This window comes from Gorilla gorilla, chromosome 1, assembly GCF_029281585.2.
Source record: "Gorilla gorilla gorilla isolate KB3781 chromosome 1, NHGRI_mGorGor1-v2.1_pri, whole genome shotgun sequence".
Lineage (NCBI taxonomy): Eukaryota > Metazoa > Chordata > Mammalia > Primates > Hominidae > Gorilla > Gorilla gorilla.
The window spans coordinates 60,637,805-60,654,533 of NC_073224.2; the positions used below are offsets into that span (position 1 = coordinate 60,637,805).

Sequence of the window (16,729 nt, forward strand, 5' to 3'; positions counted from 1 at the left end):
TTATGTTTAGTGCATATAAAACTTGAAAAACATTATGGGGCCCATGTAAAGTGCCACTAGTGAGGCTAGAACTGCTTCAAAGAAGCAGTCATGACATTACAAAAGAAAGTCCAATTGTTTGATATGTACTGTAGACTGAGCTCTACAGCTGCAGCTGCCTGCCATTTCAAGATAAATAAATCCAGCATAAGGGCCATTGTAAAAGAAGAAAAGGAAATTCATGAAGCTGTTACTGCAGCTATGCCAGTAAGCACAAAAATCTTGTGCTTTTTGTGAAATGCCTTCTTGTCTTGTACTGAAAATCCAGCTTTTATGTGGGTGCAGAACTGCTATAAGAAAGGCATACCTATAGACTCTAATATAATTTGAGAAAAAGTTAAGTAATTACATGACAACTTAAAGCAAAAGAAAGATGAAGGATCTACAGCTGCAGAACTTACCACCAGCAAAGGATGATTTGATAACTGTAGAAGAGGTTTGGCTTAAAATATGTCAAGATAACAGGAGAAGCAGCTTCTGCTGACCAAGAGGCAGCAGAGTTATCAGAAACCATTAAGAAAATCATGGAAGAGAAAGGGCATCCTTCTGAAAAGGTTTTAAATGCAGACAACAGTTGACTGTCTGGGGGGCAAAAGCCACAAGGACATTTATTACTAAGGAAGAGAAGTAAGTATCAGTATTTAAGGCAGGAAGGGATATAGGCTAACCCTACAATGTTGTGATAATGCAGTCTGGCTTATGATTGGGATATAAAGTTGCTAACCCCTGAAATTTGAAGGGAAAGTTAAACACCAGCTGGAAGTATTTTGGCTCTGTACCAAGAAGGCCTGAACAATAAGAATCCTTTTTTTTCTGCATTGGTTTCAATGACACTTTGTCTCTTAAGTCAGGATGTACCTTGCCAGTAAGGGGTTGCCTTTTAAAGTTCTTTTGATGTTGGACAATGCCCCTAGCCACCCAGAACCTCATGAGTTTGTGTCAAAGTGGTCTACTTGACCCCACACACGACACCTCTAATTCAGCCTCTAGATCAGAAGTTCAACAGTACCATTAAGGCTCATTACACACTGTACTTTTGGGAAAGAATTATCAATGCTATGGAAGAGAACTTTGATAGAAGGAACATTATGAAAGCCTGGAAGGGTTACATCATTGAAGAAGCCATCATTGTTAGAGAAAGAACAGTGAAAGCCATCAAGCCTAAGATAATAAATTCTTTCAGGAAAAAACTATGTCCGAATGTTGGATATGACTTCGCAGGATTTAGGACAGAATCAATCCAGCAAATCATAAAAGAGATTGTGGATATGGCAGAAAAAAAAAGGCGTGTGGGGGTGGCGGGAGTGCTGAAGGCTTTCTAGGTATGGATCTTGGAGAAATTTAAGAACAAATAGACACTGCAACAGAGGAATTAACAGAAGATGACTCGATGGAGGTGACTACTTTCAGGCCAGTGCCAGATGATGAGAAAGAAGAGGTGCCAGAAAAAAAAATATTGACATAATCTGGCAGAAGGGTTCCAGTTAGTCACAACTGTTTTTGACATCTTTTACAAGATGAGTCCTTCTATGACATGGGCACTGAAAAAACAAAAGAAAACAAAATGATTCAATAAGGATTGGTACTGTGTAGTAATATTTTTGGAGAAATGTGAAAGCAAAATATCAGAAATTACGGTGTTTTCAGATTACATGGAGTGTGCCTGCCTCTCCTGTTTTCCCTTTCATCTTCTTTTCCTCTTCTGCCTCTGTCACCTCTGAGACAGAGACACCAACTTTTGTTTCTCCTTCTCCTCCTCAGTCTGCTCAACATGAAGCCAGTGAGGATGAAGATTTGAGTAATGATCCAATTCCACTTAATGACTAGTAATTATATTTTCTCTTCTCTTTGTTATGGTTTTCTTACTAACATTTTTTTCTCTAGCCTACTTTGTTATAAGAGTATAGTGTATAATGCATACAACATAGAAAATATTTGCTAACTTCTGGAAATACATAGAAAAATAGGAAACTACCCATTTTTAAGACATTTCAATGCAGAAAGGAAACTGAATATTTATACTGAGATGTGATAGCTTATATTAGAAGTATAAACAAAGTGTTATGGAATGTAAAGAAGGGGATAATTCAGATTTGAAGTTAAGGAGAAGGGATTATTTTAAGAATTAGAGACTAGCTTAGAATTTTCAAAAAATTAAGGGCTACTGAGAACCCTTCTCTGCCATATTGTTATTACACATACCAGTAACAGGAATATTATTCATTTATAAGTGTAATTATTTTGAAGATTTTCAAATAAGGACTTATTTCCTCCTAATTATAGAGGTAACTAATATAAAAATTCTGAGTATTTCAGTATCTTCTGTGCCTGAAGAGCCAAGATATATAACTCAACAAATTCTAACAGTGATACTTTTACATTTGGCTAGAGATACTTGGCAATTTCCAGAATTTATCTAACTTGAAATAAAGTCTGATTGCAACTTACCATCATTCTTATATATCCATTAATATTAATAGAAATTTTTAAAGTGGTATTTAGAAACTAAATGCAAATTAATCAAGGCTATTACTTATGAACCACTTCAAATCGAATCTCTTTCATATGCCTTTTCTCCTCTACAGTGACCAATTTCTATCCTTTCTAACCACTCAGCATTCACTTTTTGGGGCTACATTATGGTAATTTTTTAATCCTGTGTAGAACCTACTTTTCCTTGGTTGGGACAGTCTTTTTCTCTTTTTAATGTGTGTCATTTCATTTTTCTTGGCTTTAGAAAATTCAACCTTGAGTATAATAAAAATAACATGAATACATATTCTTTTGTAACATTTTATTTTGAAAAAAACTCAGAATTACTGAAAAGTTGAAAAATAATACAAAGAATCCCCATGCAAATCACGGATATTCTCCCAAAGTTAGCATTTTACTGTATTCGCTTTATTATTTTCTCTTTATTTCTCTTCTCTCTCCATGTGAGTGCTTGTGTGTATGTGTGAGTGCGTGTACTTTTTTCTGTAATGTTTAAGTGTAAGTTGTTGAGCTGATGACATATCGCTAAATAATTTAATGTGTATTTACTATAGTCAAGAAATTCTATTCTATAACTTCAGTTAAATTTTCGAAATCAGAAAAGTAATGTTAATACACTATTAATACCTAATTTATAGGCATTCCAATTTTGTAATTGTTTCACTATTTTTCTTTATAGCAAGAGAAAGAAAGATTCTCTGGTTCCAGATCCAATCCAAACCAAGATTGCATTTCATTTGGACTCTGTAATCTCCTTACTTCAGAATAGAAGCCTTTCTTTGACATTCATTACTTGACTGTTTAGATTAGACGCCATTTGGTCAAAGGTCCCTTTATTTGCATTTATCTGGTGTTTCCTCATGATTATATTAAGTTGAAGCAATTTTGGCAGGACTATCACAGAACTGATCCTCTGTTTTTTTTTCCCAGTGAATCCCATCAGGAAGTTTAAGATGTCAGTCAAAAGTCATAGTCTCTTATTTGTATTACAGATAGATGAACATTCCCCCAGCCCCCAGAAAATTGCACATAATTAGATTAGAATAGTACAAATCAGGATAGCTAGTATTGGCATAATCTTAATTTTTTATTTTTAAAATTTGTTTATTTTTCTTTTACTTTAAGTTCTGGGATACATGTGCAGAACATGCAGGTTTGTTACACAGGTATACATGTGCCATGGTGGTTTGCTGCACCTATCAAACCATCATCTAGGTTTTAAGCCCTGCATGCATTAGATATTTGTCCTAATGCTCTCCCCACCCTTTCCCCTCACCCCCTGACAGGCCCCAGTGTGTGATGTTCCCCTCCCTGTGTCCATGTGTTCTCATTGTTCAACTCCCACTTATGAGTGAGAACATGCGGTTTTTGGTTTTCTGTTCCTGTGTAGTTTGCTGAGAATGATAGTTTCCAGCTTCATCCATGTCCCTGTAAAGGACATGAACACACTCTTTTGTATGGCTGCATAATATTTCATAGTGTATACGTGCCACATTTTCTTTATTCAGTCTATCATTGATGGGCATTTGGGGTGGTTCCAAGTCTTTACTATTGTGAATAGTGCTGCAATAAACATACGTGTGCATGTGTCTTTATAGTAGAGTGATTTATAATCCTTTGGGTATACACCCAGTAATGGGATTGCTGGGTTAAATGATATTTCTAGTTCTAGATCCTTGAGGAACTGCCACGCTGTCTTTCACAATGGTTGAACTAATTTGTATTCCCGGCAACAGTGTAAAAGCACTCTTATTTCTCCACAGCCTGTCCAGCATCTGTTGTTTCCTGACTTTTTAATGATTGCCATTCTAACTGGCTTGAGATGGTATCTCATTGGGGTTTTGATTTGCATTTCTCTAATGACCAGTAATGATAAGCTTTTTTTTTTTTTTTATGTTTGTTGGCTGCATAAATGTCTTCTTTCGAGAAGTGTCTGTTTATATCCTTCGTCCACTTTTTGATTTTTGTTTTTTTGTTTGTTTCTTGTGAATTTAAGTTCCTTGTAGATTCTGGATATTAGAACTCAGTCAGACGGATTAGATTGCAAAGTTTTTCTTCCATTCTGTAGGTTGCCTGTTCACTCTGATGATAGTTTCTTTTGCTGTGCAGAAGCTCTTTAGTTTAATTAGATCCCATTTGTAATCTTAATTTTGACATTGAATTTTTAACTTTCATTTGATTTTCTAAAGAACAATTTATAAATAATTAAGATTTGTTTTATATACACTGAATTAATTCACTGCATATAAATACTGGCAAATACATAATAAATCTATGTGGACATATATACAAACATGTAATTATATATATAAACACATATATGTAGTTTTTTGGAGTGCATGTATTTCACAGGGGTAAAACATTTTAAGATCTGTAAATATGTTGGGCATAGGCATGAAATAGAATATCACTGAAGTAATTGTGATCGTATGTTTTATTAGTGACAACATATGTATTTTAATTCAGGAGAACTGGTATCAATTCTGGGTATCAGGATTCTTGGGTTCTAATATCTGTGCTGACTTTACAATGACTGTAAAACTTTGGGTAAGTTAACGAATTCATGTAGGTAACATGTTCCACAATTATTTAGTGAAGATAATAGAATAGAATATTATACCTTTTTTTCCTCTCAGGGAGTTTTAAGGTTAAAATTAAGCTAATATATAATATTGACTTTAATTAAAATTACTATTGGAACATAGTATTATTTAATAAATCAATATTTCACAAGGGAAGAAACTGTGCTAATATAACTGAGAGAAATGTTATCCCATTTATTTTGTTCGTCAGTAAGTGGATGTGGTGTTTCATTAAAAAATGACTGTCTGCCTACCATAAAAATATTAGATTATTCTTTGAGAGAAATAGACCATTAAAATTCTGGGATTTTGACATGAGTTCACTTTTTAATATTTCAGTTATCAAAAGTCACTGCCTAGATGAGAAAACAGTAGAATATTGATGAAGGTTTATAGCTGGCTTATTTATAAATACCCAAAACTCTTTGCAGATGATAAAACTACATGCCAAATTAATCGTAAACCCCACCTGCCTCTCATATATTTTTGTTAGTTAAACTTACAGAGCTTTCAGAGAATTTTCAGTCTTCTCTTAATATGCAAGACTATTGCTAATGCCTTTCCTGTGATGCTCTTATTTTCCCTTTTGGTAATGTTTGTTGGTGGTGGTTATTTTTACAGTTGATTTAAAAAAAAAAAACTTATCAATATCTCAGAGAGCACATATAGCTTCAAGTGTCTTCCCTGACTAAATCTGTACTAATCTTTTGTCTAATTGTTGACCCCTCCACTCTCCACATATGTCATAAACATTTGTACTGTCGGTTTTTGGGTCTTATGTTAAGTGTGTACGTCCCTTTAAATCTGCTCCCTGTTTTCTACTTTTTTTGCCTGGACATAATTTCAGGTCTCACCCTCCTTGTAATGGAGTATGATAGTGACCACCGGATGGTCTCCCTACCTTCTCTGGGTTCTTTCTTCAAGTCACTCAAATGTTTCCAAAGTGCAATTAAAATCATTGTACCTTCTTGTCCACACCCTTCTAGGAATATCCACTAAATACCAAATCAAGTACTAGATCTTTGTTTAAAAAGAAGCTTTTGGTGAAATGTATAATATATGGGCTTTGGAATAGGATACCGATTGACTCTTCATTTTTCCCTGAGCAAGTTTTTGAAACTCTGAAAGCCCCACTTCTCTTATTTGTTTTAAAACCTACAAGAGGACTATGAAGATTTATATCAGTTAATTTATATAATGCATCCAGATCACTGCCTGATGTACTACTGCCTGCACTCAAACAAATGCATCCTTCCCACTGCCCTAAAATAGTCACATACTTCTCTTTTCAGCTTTCTGTATATACAGTGTTCTTTCTTGTCTTCTACAAGGAAGCCAAAAGAGGGGTTTGTGTGTATGTGTGTGCGCGCACGTGTGTGTGTGTATGTGTATATTTCTTCTTCTCCATTTTTTGTTGTTTTTGCTTCTCTCTTTCCACAACTTAGAGTATTCACTGGCTGTTATATGTCTTCTTGTTTTCTTACCTATAAAAATTTTATCTGACCTTCAAGGTTCATCTCACATTCCAACTACTGCATGCATTATTTTTCAATTTATTTTCACTGAAATGTTGATTACTTCCTTTTGAAACTCCATAGTTCTGTATTCTTTGCTTATGATATCTGGCACATTCAACCTTGTATTATACTATTTGAATTTTTGTTGCTGAACTCCACTCCAGATGGTTAGCAGATTCAGGGACGACATATCTTAACGCATCCAGCAATTTCACAAGCTAGAAATCCAATAAATATTTATGTGACAGATTATACTTTCCAAAGATGGCTGCAACAATAACTCCCATTCCACATATGTTATGTAATATAACATCGGCTATTCCCCATCAAGAGGTACAGTGTCTTTCTTCACTCTCTTGAACCTGGGCAGAAATTTTGACTATTTTGGGAAATTAGAATAGGACAGAAGTGAGGCTGTTCCTCTTGGTAGCTTTCACCTCCTGCGTCTTAGAATATTTGCTCTTAAGATTCTCCCTCTCTGGAACTCCTTTTTCTCTTTGTGTTTCAGTTTGCATAATTTCTGTTGATCTATCTGTATATATCTCCAATACTCCTTCAAGTTTACAGATTCTTTTCTTGGCTGTGTTGAGTCAATAATGAGCTTGTCAAAGTCAGCCGGACATGGTGCCTCATGCCTGTAATCCCAGCACTTTGGGAGGCTGAGGTGGGTGGATCACCTGAGGTCAGGAGTTCAAGACCAGCCTGGTCAACATGGTGAAACCCCATCTCTACTAATAATACAAAAATTAGCTGGGCTTGGTGGTGCGTGCCAGTAATCCCAGCTACTTGGGAGGCTGAGGCAGGAGAATAGCTTCAACCAAGGAGGCGGAGGTTGCAATGAGCCAAGATCATGCCATTGCACTCCAGCCTGGGCGACAATAATGAAACTCTGTCTCAAAAAAAAAAAAGCACTTTTCTTACCTGCTATTATATATATTTTATTTCTCACATTTTCATTTGATTATGTCTTATAGCTTTCATCTCTCTGCTAAAATAACCCACCAGATTATGCATACTCTCCACCAGAGCACTTCACATAGCAATCATAGTTAACCTAAAATCACTGTTTGATATTGTAGCATCTGAATCATATATGGCTATTGTCCTCTTGATTGCCTTGTTTCTTTACACTGCTTTTTTTTTTTTTTTTTTTTTCTAGTTGAAATCTATTTTGTGTAGGATATTGGAGGCCAAGATAAGCAGCTTTATACCTGGAAATGGGCCTGCCTTTCCTTCAGCTGAACCCTTAATGTGAAGGCCAGGGGAAAGAGTAAATCTAGTGACATGGTGAGCTGGATTTGAGATTTGCTGTTGCTGTTGTTATCTTTAGTGTACATAGGCCTCAGATACCTCAAGTATTACCCTATTTTTAGTGTGAGAAAAGCTTTGTCGGGGGAGTTTCTCGATATCTGTTCCATCCTCATCTTTAGAGGTTTCCTTTCTGCTTCACCTCAAACAGCATACTCTCCAAGTTCTTGCCACATTCCCTGCCGTAGTCAATTTGTTAGCTGGTTACCTAGGCAGATGGCACTCTCTTTCATTCTGATTAAGTTCCAGTAGTAGGGGCGGGGACTTCTCAGTAACACTGTTTCGGCCCCAGTTAGTCGGTCTACTGGGCCAACATATATGCCTGCCACAGTTCCAGGAGTAGATTTTATTTTCCTATTAACTTTCTGTAGATGTAGTGAGCTTTCAGTGATAGAATATGGGTGACAGTTTTTGTTGCCTTTTTAAAAATATATATATATATATAATTTGAACTTTTACTTTAGATTCATGAAAGATTTCTACAAGGAGAACTACAAAACATTGCTGAAAGAAATCATAGATGTTTGTTGTCTTTCTCCAAAAATTGAAGGATTTAATTTGTAGAAGAGACAGGAAAAAATGAAGTAGATGAGGCTTCCTTTACACAGCAGCTGCTGTTCTCTCTGTCAGGTCTGTGCCATGGGGCATGGGTTCCTGTTCTGTGGAAACTCTGGGATGATTAATGTTTGTTGTTTTAAGCCCAAAGTTTTGGGCTAATTTGTTACCTAGCACTGGATCTCAATAAATATTATCTACTAGCTGCTATCATGTCGTGAAAAAACTTAAGGCTCCTATATTAGGAAGACTTGCCTGAGGAAATAGTTTTAATAGGAAAGCTAGAATTATAAGTTAATTCTCACAATGCAAGATCAGGGTATTTGTCTACCATATTACACTGTCTCTGATTGATTATTTAACTCTTAATTAATATAAATCTATTGATTAATGTATGTCTCCTATCACTTCAAGTTTGTGTGCTTTCAACAAGTCATCAACTCAGCTGTGTTTAGAAATAACCTTCCTCTTCTAAGAGCAATTGTTACTATAAGATGACATGTCTGCTTAGGATTCAATAGAGGTTTATTGTGTGCATAGAAAAACATGAGTCTAAATGAACGAGAAGATATCAGTGATTCTGTGAATAGCTATCGCGTGGCCTCTGAATAATAAAAGTGTAATTTCTGTGAATTTACCAATGCCAAGTAAAGTAGTTTGTTTTAGCTGAAGTGAAACCAGTAGAAATAAGAGAAGCTGAAGCCAAATGTTGATCTAAATAGCTGAAGGTCATACTAAGTGAGTAAACTTTCTGCAATTTAATAATTATGAAATATTATATTTCTTAAGTGTCTGTTTAGCTACAATGTTTGGCTTGATGATTTAAAAATTGAAGATGTTTTTAGTTAGGGTGGACTAACTGCTATAAAAACAAACCTAAAATCTCAGTAACTTACCATAATTAAGGTTTATTTCTTACTCACGTCACTGGTCATTAGTAAACTAATGCCTCATTGGAGTAGGTGTTTTCCGGTTAGGGCTGCTTCATGCAGGTATCATGGATCCAGGCTCCTTGTACCTATGGTTCCACACGTCTTAAGGGCTCAGTTCTCTAAATCCACCTAGCAGAGAGGTGAAATTCAGACTGTGGTGAAAATACACATGTTCTCAATTACTTTTGCCCGGTGGTGACACCCATCAATTTCATTTTCATTCCCTTGTTGAGAACAATCACGTCTGATGGGTAAGAGGCCTGGGCAAGAAGATCTAACAGTGCGTCGAGATGAAATAAATGTTGGGAAATAACTAGCCAGTTTATGCTATAAGATACATGTCTTTATAATTGCATTTATGATTTGTGATTTCCTTTTACATCAAGAAGAAGTCAGAAAGGATTATGTATGAAATTGAATGGGAGAAAATTGTGATGTGCCAAGTAGAACAGATTAGGTAAATACATCTTTAATATCACTATTATTTCTTCTTCAAATGTTTGACATAAATCCTTAATGTTGGCTATAATTTGATATAATTTACCAGTAAATCAACTGGCATTCAAGTTATTTTTAAGGCATTTATTTACAAATTTAATTTAAAAAGACAGATATAGAATGATTCAATTCTCAATCTTGTTGGACATAAAATTTTGTAAATAGCAATTAGCTCAAATTAGGTTGTTCAGATTTGTATACTTACGGATATTTTGTCACTTTGATTTCAACTACTAAGAGGTATTAAAATATCTAATTATGATTGTGAATTATTTCTTCCTTTAGTTTGGCCAGGTTTTCCTTGTGTATTTTGCAGCTCTGTGATTAGATACATATATTTGAATGTTTATTACAACTTCCTGATAAATGATTTTTTTCACAATTATGAAATGTTTCTCTCTGTCCCTGCTATTAACTTTTGTTTTCAAGTTTATGTTGCCTGATCTTAATATAGCCATATAAGCTTTCCATGCTTACTATTGGGATGGTATACTGTTTCACATTCTTTTATTTCAATGAATCTGGGTTTTTATTTTTTATTTTATTTATTTATTTTTTGAGACAGAGTTTCACTCTGTCACCCAGGCTGGAGTGCAGTGGTGCAATCTCAGCTCACTGCAACCTCTGCCTCCGGGTTCAAGTAATTCTCCTGCCTCAGCCTCCCAAGTAGCTGGGATTACAGGCATGTACTATGAGGCCTGGATAACTTTTATATTTTTAGTGGAGAGAGGGTTTCACAATGTTGGCCAGGCTGGTCTCGAACACCCGACCTCAAGTGATACGCCCGCCTTGGCCCCCTAAAGTGCTGGGATTACAGGCATGAGCCACCATGGCTGGCCTGTGCTTTTATTTTAAAGTATATTTTTAAAGGCGGAAATAGTTGGGTGTTGTTTTTTTAATCCAGTACGGCAATAATTTCCTTTTAATTTGAATAGTTAGTCCATTTGTGTTTAGTGCAATTATTCATGTGTTTGGACTTATGCCTATTATTTTGTTACTTGTTTTGTATTTCATCTTTTTTGTGTTATTTTTTATTTTATTCCTGCTTTCTTTTGAATCAGTAAAGTACTTTAACATTAATGTATTGTTTCACTTTATTTCTTTTATTTGTCCTATAGCTGTGTCCCTTGTATTATTTTTTATTTGCTTTTCAAGAGATTGCAATAGATATTCTCAAATTGTTAGAATCTATTTAAGTTGCTATTGTGTCCCCATTTTGTGTAAAATGTGACTTAAAGAAACTTTTTTTTTTTTTTTTTGAGGTGGAGTCTCACTCTTTCACCCAGGCTGGAGTGCAGTGGCACAGTCTCAGCTCACTGCAACTCCCACGTCCCAAGTTCAAACGATTCTCCTATCTGAGCTTCCCAAATAGCTGGGATTACAGACCCATGCCACCACGCCTGGCTATTTTTTGTATTTTCAGTAAAGTTGGGGTTTTGCCATGTTGGCAAGGCTGGTTTCAAACTCCTGACCTAAGGTTGTCTGTCTGCCCCAGCCTCCCAAAGTGCTGGGATTACAGGCGTGAGCCACCATGCCCAGCCAACTTAAATAAATTTAATAAAGTTATTATCCTTCCCTTTTTTGTCATATATTTTACTATTACTTCATACTGCCCTCAGCTATCTGAGGTCTTTGATACAGTTTTAATATTTTTATTTATTCTTTAGATTGAATAATGTTTATTAATTTTTCTTCAAGTTCATCAATTTTTCTTTTGTAGGTGTTTAATGCTGTTATTTCAATCCAGGCTACTTTTCATTTCGGATCATGTACTTTTAAGTTACAGAATTTCCATCCATTTCTTCATAACTTCCCATTTCTCAAGATTTCCCACATTTTCATTCACTTTATCGATTTTCTGCCTTGCAGTCCTTTGATATATGTTTAGCAACTTAAAAACAAACAAACAAACAAAAAAAACCCTTGTCCCTGCTAATTCCAACATCTTTTTACCTTGGTGTCTCTTTTGATTTTTTTTTTTATCTTGATCATGGGCTATATTTTTCTTCTTCTTTACATAGATTGTAAATTTTTATTGTATATTGGACATCATGGGTGACACTTGCAATATCTGAATTATATTGTTTTTCTGTAAAAGGTATGGTGATTTGTTATGGCAGGCAGTTTAATTATGAGGCATCCTCTTGATTCTATCAGGCTTAATTTTATTTTTTATTAGGACAGATCTGTTTTAGTTTTGTCCTAAGAATTGCCCTTACTCTTTAAGTGTAGTCTTTCAAGGTTTACCAGAGCCTCCCAATTATATATATCTGTACTGAGAAAGTTCTCATACCTATGTTTGCCTTCCAAACCCACAACAACCGTTCTCAGTTAGTGCTCATGGACTCTAGTTGTGCATATTACAGCCCAGCCTTTATTAAAAGACTCCATGCAAATGTCTGCTCTTGCTCCTATGCACAGCTTTTTCCCTTTTAGACCCTGAAATCCTCGCCTCTTCTCCAAGCTTGAAACTTGCACCAGCAGTGTAGTGAGACTGTTGTCTCTTTTGGATTCATTCTTTCTCCACTGTGCAGTGAAAAGTGCCCCCAGGCTGGAATCCAGTCCAGAAACAGGTATAAAATGATATGTTTTCCATTTTCAAAAATCATATGCCTGCATTTTAATTTTTGTTGTCTCAAATTTTTCCAGTTTCATAGTAGTTTATAGAAGGAGGCATGTCTTTTTCTGGTTCCTCCATTATGATAAAAATTAGAAATCCCAGTTGAATCAACTCTCGTAATAAATAATTAATAGAAGGTGAAGTCTGTTTTTCTCCTCATGTCTTGCCTTTTTTTACATCATGTAGCTCAGGTATTGTATGATTACAATGTAGAGTCCTGGGTGCTCATTTGTACAGCTAATTATAATGATTATAATTAATATATAAATACTGATCACCCTATCTAATTTTTAAAATTAAAAAAATCAACAGCAATATCAATTCATCTTTAGATCCCACTTATTCAATAGGTAATCACAGCAATTGCCTTAATTAGAAAAGTTATTGGTAGAAGAAAAGACAAACAATAAAATGAGGACTACAACTTTCTGAAAACCAAACCAGGCCTTTTTTTTCTTTTTTCTAAAAATAACTGTGTCCTTCTAATGAGTACTTCTACAGATATAATACCATGGGAAATTAATGACAAGTGGGAAAGGGAGCTTTTTCAAATTCACACAGGTTCTCCTACTCTGCCAGCATGAAAATACTTTTGACAATAATAAAATGTGATTTTGTTTTCATCATACGTTTCCAAAAATCCAGTGTTAATAATAAATAAATTAAACTGAATAGGATTTAATATAGGAAATCCTGAGTTACAGCTAACTGGAAACCAGAGGTCTTAGAAAATGTAAGTGCCAGTTCCAGTGAAAAAGTATGTAGTATATCCTACTAGTTGTCTTCGGAGTATATATGCAATTAATTAAAATAATTTGACTTCTAAACCTTGTACTGAGTGAAAATCAGAATAGAGTACTTTAAAATCAATAGAGTATGTCAAAAACTTTTAGTTAGCTACTAAGATAATGAAATTTCAATTTTGTTAAAAGAAGCATTTAAAACCATTTTTACTATGTTGGGAGTATTATCTATTCTTATTTAGTTATTCCAAAGTTATACTCTATATCTTATTGACTCCTATTTTCTTCATTTTAAGACTACATATTAATTTCACTGGTTTATTATTTGGATTCAGACACCACAAAAATTAATTAGAAGATATCTTAATGTTGTAAATGTGATTGATTAATATTCTTACAGTTTATATTCTTAGGTGTCTTAGAAAGGTACTTCAATCTGACTTTAAATTCTGTAAGAGTGTCTTTTTAAAATCTTCTCTACTACTGTTATTTATCACCACTTATTACACATCATAACAGACACTTATTTCATATAATTTTCATGTTACATGTTTCCTAGTATGTATCAAGAAGAAAGAATGGAAGAGCACTCAAGCTTTCTCCAATGCTGACATTTTGAAAATGTCATAGTTTGTAACGAAATAATGAAAAACCATATTACATGGCAGAACATTCTGACCTTTTGCTCGGAAATTGATAAGAGTTCTTGGGCAAACTCTGTAAAGAAACTCAGAGGTAAAATTCAGTTACTAATAAGTGATTGAAGATTTCAAAGGTGACAGCATGAGCAACAATTTGGTCTAAAAGCTAGGGCATGGAATAACTTTATTTTTCAATTATCAATTTCCCCTCTAATGTTATTTCAGGGGCAACAGACATGTGAATGTGTGTGTGTGTGTGTGTGTTTGTGTTTGTGTATGTGTGTTTAAGGCAGCTTTGGATATAGATTTTTAAAGTATTTTTTAAAGGTTAAATTGAGGTATAGTTGGCATATAACAGGTTGCACATAATTAAAACAAACAACTTGATAAAATTCGACGTATATGTATACCTGGGAAACCATCACCATGTTCAAGATAATGAATGTGTACGTCACAGGCAAACTTTCCTGGTGCCTCTTTGTACTCCATTCTTCCCTATCCCAACCCCTAAGCAATAACTGATCTACTACTTTCTGTCACTGTGGACTATTTCACATTGTCAAGATATTTTTGTAAATTAAATCATACTGTATGTTCTTAACTATCTGGCTTCTTTCAACAAAATTATGTTGAGACTCATTCATGCTGTAATACATACCAAGAGAAGATTACTATTTATTGCTGAGGAATATTTTGTATGTACGTAACACAGTTTGCTTTTTTATTCACCTGGTGATGGAAATTTTGGTTTCAAGGTTTTGGCTATGAAAAAGCTGTATAAATGTTTGCATACAAATGAGATGGTTGGATCAGAGTAGGCATATTTTTAACTTTTAATGAAACTGCAAAATGGTTTTCTAAAGCTGTTGTACCACTTTACATTCCTCCCAGCAGTATATGAAAGTTCCAGTTCCTCAACCTCCTTGCCAGGATTTGAAATGTTCGGGTTTAAAAATATTTTTTTTCAACTTTTATTTTAGAATCAGGAAGAACACATGCAGGTGTGTTACAAGGATACATTACATGATTCTGAAGTTTGGAGTATAAATGAATCTGTCACACAGGTAGTGAGCATAATACCCAATAGGTAGTATTTTTCAACACTTAACCCCCTCTCTCGCTCTCCCCTATGACATTCTCCAATCTCTGTTGTTCTCATTTTTATGACCATGTGTACCCAGTGTGTAGTTCACCCTTACAAGCGAGAACATGCAGTATTTGATTTTCTGTTCCTACATTAGTTTGCTGAGGATAATGGTTTCCAGCTGCATCCATGTTGCTGCAAAGATCACGATTTCATTCTTTTATATGCCTACATAATATCCAATGGTATATATGTACCACATTTTCTTTATCAGATCTACTCCTGATGGGTACCTGGGTTGATTCCATGTCTTTGTTATTGTGAATAATGCTGCAATGAACATATGAGTACATGTGTATTTTTGGTCAAAATTTTTTTTTCTTTCTCTCGGTTCTTCAAGAAATCTCCAAACTGCTCTCCACAGTGGCTGAATTAATTTACATTGCCACCAACAGTTAATAAGTATTCCTTTTCTTCACAGCCTTACCAACATCTGTTATTTTTTTAATAATAGCTATCTGTATTTTTTAAATAATAGCCATTCTGACTCATATGAGAGGTGTCTCATTGTGATTTTGATTTGCATTTCTCTGATGATCAGTGATGAAGAGCATTGTTGCATGTTTATTGGATGCTTGTATGTCTTCTTGTGAGAAGTGTCTGTTCATGTTCTTTGCCGACTTTGTTTTTTCCTTGTTGATTTAAGTTCCTTATATAATCTGGATAATAAGCCTTTGTCAGATGCACAGTTTGTGAATATTTTCTCCCACTCAATAGGTTATCTGTTTACTCATTTGATAGTTTCTCTTGCTATGCAGAAGTTCTTTAGTTTAATTGCAGCCTATTGTTACAGGAAAGGGGTTCTGATGCAGACCCCGAGATATGGTTCTTGGATGTTGCACAAGAAAAACTCAGAGCAAGCCTGTAGAGTAAAGTGAAAGCAAGTTTATTAAGAAAGTAAAGGAATAAAAGAATGGCTACTCTGTAGACAGTGCAGCCCCGAGGTCTCCTGGTTGTTCATTTTTACGGTTATTTCTTGATAATATGCTAAATGAGGGGTGGATTATTCATGCCTCCCCCTTCTAGACCATGTAGGATAACTTCCTGATGTTGCCATGGCATTTGTAAACTGTCATGGTGTTGGTGGGAGTGTAGCAGTGAAGATGACCTGAGGTCACTCTCATCGCCATCTTGGTTTTGGTGGGTTTTGGTCGGTTTCTTTATTGCTACCTGTTTTGTCAGTAAGGTCTTTATGATCTGTATCTTGTGCTGACCTCCTATCTCACCCTGTGACATAGAATGCCTTAACCATCTGGGAATGCAGCCCAGTAGGTCTCAGCCTTATTTTACCTAGTGCCATTCAAGATGGAGTTGTTCTGGTTTACATGTCTCTGACACTATTAGTCATTTTTGTTTGTTTGTTTGGAATAGTCAGTCTTTTAATTTACCTTTTGTAAAACATATGTAGTTGTATCTCGTGGTTTTAATTTTTGCGTTTCTCTAATGACTATGAAGAAACACCTTTTCCTATGTTCATTCAGCATCTACTTAGGTTAATTTTAAAAGTGCTGTTCAAAGCTTTGGCCCACTTTATGTTGGGTTGTTTGTTTTTAATCATTGAATTTGGAAAGATCGTTAGATTGTTTTGATTCAAGCCCTTCATGATATATATGCTTTATAAATACATGTGATCTATTTTTTATAAATATTATCTTCT

At 34.9% G+C, this 16,729-nt stretch overlaps 1 long non-coding RNA gene across 1 annotated transcript in view; it reads left to right on the plus strand.

The window, feature by feature from the left end:
• The first annotated feature begins 9,670 nt into the window (after positions 1-9,670).
• Positions 9,671-16,729, plus strand: part of LOC115933615 (uncharacterized) — a 43,281-nt gene continuing 36,222 nt past the window's right edge. The window contains exon 1 of the long non-coding RNA XR_004069487.3: positions 9,671-9,883. This is a non-coding gene — a long non-coding RNA (uncharacterized lncRNA). The remainder of the gene's footprint in view (positions 9,884-16,729) is intronic.